The 5,267-nt window shown below is 57.4% G+C and overlaps 1 long non-coding RNA gene across 3 annotated transcripts; it reads left to right on the top strand.

Annotated features, from left to right (window-relative positions):
- Positions 1 to 999: 999 nt before the first annotated feature.
- LOC107182855 lies at positions 1,000 to 4,886 on the top strand. 3 transcript variants are annotated; one of them, XR_001513611.1, is made up of 5 exons: positions 1,000 to 1,270; positions 1,893 to 1,990; positions 2,172 to 2,754; positions 3,500 to 3,618; positions 4,662 to 4,886. It is a non-coding gene; the product is annotated as an uncharacterized LOC107182855 (long non-coding RNA). The 3 variants fall into 3 exon arrangements; XR_001513610.1 differs by lacking the exon at positions 1,000 to 1,270 and having other exon boundaries at positions 1,281 to 1,990; XR_001513612.1 differs by lacking the exons at positions 1,000 to 1,270; positions 1,893 to 1,990; positions 2,172 to 2,754 and adding an exon at positions 2,778 to 3,230.
- Positions 4,887 to 5,267: the final 381 nt, after the last annotated feature.

The following is a 5,267-nucleotide window of genomic DNA, read 5'->3' on the forward strand; positions in this document are numbered from 1 at the left end:
AAGTGCTGTGTGCCCGGGCACAGTAGGTATGTCAGGGTGCTGTGTGCCCGGGCACAGTCGGTATGTCAGGGTGCTGGGTGCTCGGGCACAGTCAGTATGTCAAAGTGCTGTGTGCCCGGGCACAGTCAGTATGTCAGGATGCTGTGTGCCCGGGCGCAGTGGGTATGTCAGGGTGCTGTGTGCCCAGGCACAGTCGGTATGTCAGAGTGCTGTGTGCCCGGGCACAGTCGGTATGTCAGGGTGCTGTGTGCCCGGGCGCAGTGGGTATGTCAGGGTGCTGTGTTCTGGGGTACAGTCGGTATGTCAGGGTGCTGTGTTCTGGGGCACAGTGGGTATGTCAGGGTGCTGTGTTGGGGCACAATCGGTATGTCAGGGTGCTGTGTTCTGGGGCACAGTCGGTATGTCAGGGTTCTGTGTTCTGGGGTGCAGTTGGTATGTTAGGGTGCCATGTGCACAAGTGTGGAGTTCTGTGTGACCTATGCTGGGAGGACCAGATGTGCTCCTATTGAGAAAACCACCAGTCTTTCATGGCCTGAGGCCTGGTTTGCTTGGCACTTCTATCTGCCTCTCTCTCTCTCTCTCCAGCCACCACATTAGACACCTCGGGGTCTCTGCACAAGGCAGGTCCTCTGCCTGCAGGTCCTTTCCCTCCTCTTGCCATTTGCCAAGCCCGGCCTCTCTGAAGAGACGGCATTTGAACAGAGACTCGAAGGAGGTGAGGGAAGGAGTTGAGTAGACACCTGGAGGAAAGCTCCTAAGAGGCAATGTAGCTTGTGCAAAGGGCCTGTGCAGATCGAGCCTGGCATTAGAAAACAAGTGCAGTCTGCACATATGCAGACCCGAGGACACAGACAATGGGGTGGTGAGGACCTGGGGGCGGGGGAGGACGGGAGCGGGCTGGAAGAGGGCAATGGGGGAGGAAAAGGAGGACCTGTGTAATACTTTCAACAATAAAGATTAAAAGAAAAAAATGAAAAAACACACAACCCAAAACACAAATGCACTAGAGGCTAAGAAAGGAGGCCAGGTCTTGAGGTGGGGGTGGGCAGCTTGGGCTTCTCGCTAAGGGAGGTGCGAGCCATGGAGGGATCTGAGCAGAGTGGGGCATCTTTCTCTCCACAGCCCACACTCTGCCCTGGCCACGTTCCTTACTTTCCCTTTCCCGTCATTGTAATTTGTTTGTGTGGTTGTTTGTTCAGCTTTGTCTCTGTCAGCGGGCAGACAGCTCGGGAGGAAAAGGCCACACCCCGCACACAAAGGCCTCAGAAGGGTGAGGCTGCCCCAGACCCCACCCATGGGCTGCAGGTCCCTGGTGCCAAAGTCAAGCCATTTCCTTCCGGGATGACTTCAGCCCCCAAGACCCTGGCTGGGATGTCACTCAGCTCCCTCCCCTGTCAGGTATCTGGACCCCCATCCCCCCCAATCCTGGTGCCTCCACCTGAATCTGGGAACTTTACTTCCAAGTGAAGCTAGAGACGTGGAGACAATGGCCAAGGCGGGTGGAGAGGAAAGAAAGTGAGGAAGTGTCGAGCTCTGGACGCTGCGCTCTAAACTCTGTTCTCCACAGCATTTAAATGCCGGCCGGCAAGCGGATTAATAAGGTCTGGGTCACAGCAGCAGCGTCTATATTTAATCTATCTGCAACGCCAGTTGGTCGGGCCGTGTGAATATTGATGGCCGGGCGGGATTGAGGACAGGCAGCATGGCACCGGCTTTATCTCTCGGGCGCAGGCAGCCGGGCCCTTATCAGGACAGCCCGGCTGCCGCAGCTGCGCCTGCCAGGGCCCGCACCCCGCCTCCCGCTGCCTGCTTTGTAATCAGAAGAGAAGAAGTTGCTGCCTTGATATTTCCATTTTTATCACTTTTATTTACTTCATTTCAATGTCTTTCAGGGAATATTTTCTTTGCACCAAGGCAAGGCAAGGCTGACGGTTGCTTACAGCTTTCTGCCGCCCCTGCCCCTCAGCCAGGCTGGGACCGGGGAGAAGAGGTGAGGGGCTCCCGTCCCACCTCTGCCCTCCTGGCCCTCCGTCTCCCCCTTCTCCCACTCCCAGCTGCCTCTCTCCTCTCTACATTTTGCTTCCCTCTTTTTGTGAATTCCTTCCCAAGTGATTCATTCACACCCTCCAGATCCAAGACCCCCCACTTTGCCCATCTTCACCCTCACCCAGATTTGGGATTCCCAGCCCAGCCCTGATGGTGAGGGATGAGTTACAAGGAGCCTTAACCCACGGCCCTGGAGGAGGGCCCTGGGAGCCTGATCCTGAGAGGAGCCTGTTGAGGAACAGATGAGTTCAAGCCTCCGTCCCTCCACCACCCCCTCGGATCTGGATCTGGGGGAGCCCTGATTATCTCCCTTTCCCGGATGAGGAAGCTGAGGTTCCGAGAGGTTATCAGTCACAGTCACTTTGCTCGGAGCTGGCAACTCGTGACAGAGAAAGGAATTGCAGCGTGGCCGGGCCTTCGGAGACGGTCTCCGTCCGGCACAGGGCTGGCGCCGAGGGGGCTCCGCCAGCGTCCGCTCGCCTTGCCCGTGTCTCCTCCCTCATGTGTGAGGCTGGATGGTCATATCCCTGTTACTCAGTGAAGGGAGACAGCGTGTGCAGCAGCTCACTGTGAGGACCCAGCCTCTCTGTGCCTGGCTGAGTGTCATCAATGCCCCTGCACTGGATTGAATAGTTTCCCCCAGAGATATGTCCATACCCTGTTTGGAGAAAGGGTCTTTGGAGATTTGATGAAGTCAAGGATCTCGAGGTGAGATCATCCCGGATTAGGATGGCCCCAAATCCAAGGGCTCCGGCCTTTATCAGAGAAGAGAGCGATTTAGACACACAGTAGGAGGCGTGTGAGGACAGGGGCAGAGGCTGGAAGGATGCAGCCACAAGCCAAGGAACACTAGGGGGCTACGGGGAGCTGGAAGAGCCTCTGGAGGGAGTGCAGTGCGTGCGCCTGGATGTCAGACTGCCCCAGTGCTGGGAGGGGGTAGATTCCGTTGTTTTAAGCATCCTGTCTGTGGTCACAGCAGCGCCAGGGCACCCACCGTCCTCACCTGGCGGAGAGCCCCTGGAGGGATGGATGGCATCCTGACCCACTCCAAAGCCGCAGCGACAAGTCTAGAGCTGCTGCCGAAAGGTGCTGGGTGACAGTCGCTGAAGGAGCAGATGAAGCCAAGGGCAGGGATCAGTCTGGAGCACATGAGAGCGCTGGTGAGGGGAACCCAGGCACAAAAGGTAGTTTGCTCCGGCAGCAAGCCCAGCCTGCCCTCAGGCCGTGGCCCTTCCCAGCCACTTAGTGCTCTCCACGTTTGTGGGGGTGGAACCGCATCCGGGGATGTGGAGACCCCTTGCGTCTTCTTCATAAACAGTGTGACAACTAGAGGCTGCCCCAGGAAGGGCTTGGGATGGAAATGGCTACCGTTTATCTGAAGAGCAGAGAGCAGAGAGCCCGTGGGGAGGGCGGCCGTCTGCCAGTCTGCCATTTGGGACCTGTTATTTTCCAGATTTCATGCTGAAGAACAGAAAGGCTAGGCGCTGGTGGGATCGATGTGGTTTCTGTCACTGAAGAGAGAAAGGTCAAGGCTGGAAATGATGCATCGCCTCATCACCAGGAGCCCCAGAGGTACTTGGCTGAGCCATTGTTCCCACCAGTCGCCTGAGGAGACCACACAGTGTGGGGTCACCCCCCTCTTCCAGGCCTGCCCATCACCAGGACCCGCCCCCCCCCATACACTCCTAGACCAGGCGGGGAGGGGGGGGAGTGTATGAGGGCCACTCTCATGGGCCCTCAGGTGATTGCATCTCGGGGGGAGGAATGGGATACTCAGAGCAAGAGAGAAGCACCTGGGCCTGGCTGGTGGCCTCAGTGGCTGAGCGTGGATCCATGAACCAGGAGGTCAGGGTTCATTTCCTGCTCAGGGCACATGTCTGGGTTGTGGGCTTGATCCCCAGTGGGGGGTGTGCAGAAGCAGCCGGTCAATGATATATATATTTGAAAAAGAGAGAGAGGAAAACACCTGGGCTAGAGGGGAAGGACCCCCCCCCGCCTCCCACATGAACTCCCCTCCCTGAGGACAGGGGCGGGAAATGCCAGCCGTGGGCAAACTATGGCCCGCGGGCCGGATCCGGCCCGTTTGAAATGAATAAAACTATTGAAAAAGAAGACGGACCCTTTTATGTAATGATGTTTACTTTGAATTTATATTAGTTCACACAAACACTCCATCCATGCTTTTGTTCCGGCCTCCGGTCCAGTTTAAGAACCCATTGTGGCCCTCGAGTCAAAAAGTTTGCCCACCCCCTAGGCCCAGGTGTCCCTCGGGGGAGGGGGACCGTTTGGGGAGTTTTCCATCTGGTTAGGATGGCAGACAGGTGAAGGGGAGAGCAGGCAGGTTGAAAAGGATGAGTATTCCTGGGTTCACTCACTGGGGTCCCAGAGAGGCCGAAGTTGGAGGTCTGGGGGAGCTGTCCCAACCAGATTCCTCTTTCCTTCACATGTGGGTCCCACACCCAGAGGGCACTGGGTGGTGGAAGGGCAAGTACAGCAGCCCAGAAACACAGGCTCAGAGCTGGGCGGGTGGGGGAGGTGGGGAGTGGAGGGTGCGGGGGGGCGGGTGCGGAGCTGGAAAAGGCTTGAGGAAGCTAAAGGGTGTCCCAGTCACACAGGGCCGTGACAACACAGCCGGAACAGGCCTCTCATAGCCCGGCAAGTGTTGATGGGCCATGACAGCCTCCAGGACTGCACGGCCATCCCATTGGTGTTTCCTTGCAACCAGCACAGATGAGACACTGTCATCACCCCCATTGTGCAGCCAGAAACACCAAGGCCAAGAGCTGGAAGATGCCCACCTGTCAGGACAGGCAGAGCCACAGGACCTCCCGGGGAAGGTTAGGCCACCAAATGAAAAGCCCTCATTAACTAATAAAAAGTGCTTGCACTCCCTTGTCACTCACATCATTAGTGGGAGCCAGGACTTTAATGAGGTCTGTCCAAACTGCAAGAGGCCCCAATCACAGCTCCACCCAGAGGCCAGGGAGGGCAACTCACAGCCTCACCCACCTGCCTCAGCCGCCTTCCTCCCGCACCCCCAGGAACACCCCTCACCAAAGATGGGGAGCAGAAACCTGGGGGGCTTCTCCCTCTCTCCCAGCCGGGGTACAGACTCCAGCCCTGGCCAATCTGCTGCGATTTGGGGCTTTTTGCTCTTCTAGCTAAACTTAAACCTGCCTGATCTTCCCTGGAGCCTTCTCACTACTCCCCCCCCCCCCCCC

Source organism: Myotis davidii, unplaced genomic scaffold (assembly GCF_000327345.1).
Source record: "Myotis davidii unplaced genomic scaffold, ASM32734v1 scaffold77, whole genome shotgun sequence".
Classification (NCBI taxonomy): domain Eukaryota; kingdom Metazoa; phylum Chordata; class Mammalia; order Chiroptera; family Vespertilionidae; genus Myotis; species Myotis davidii.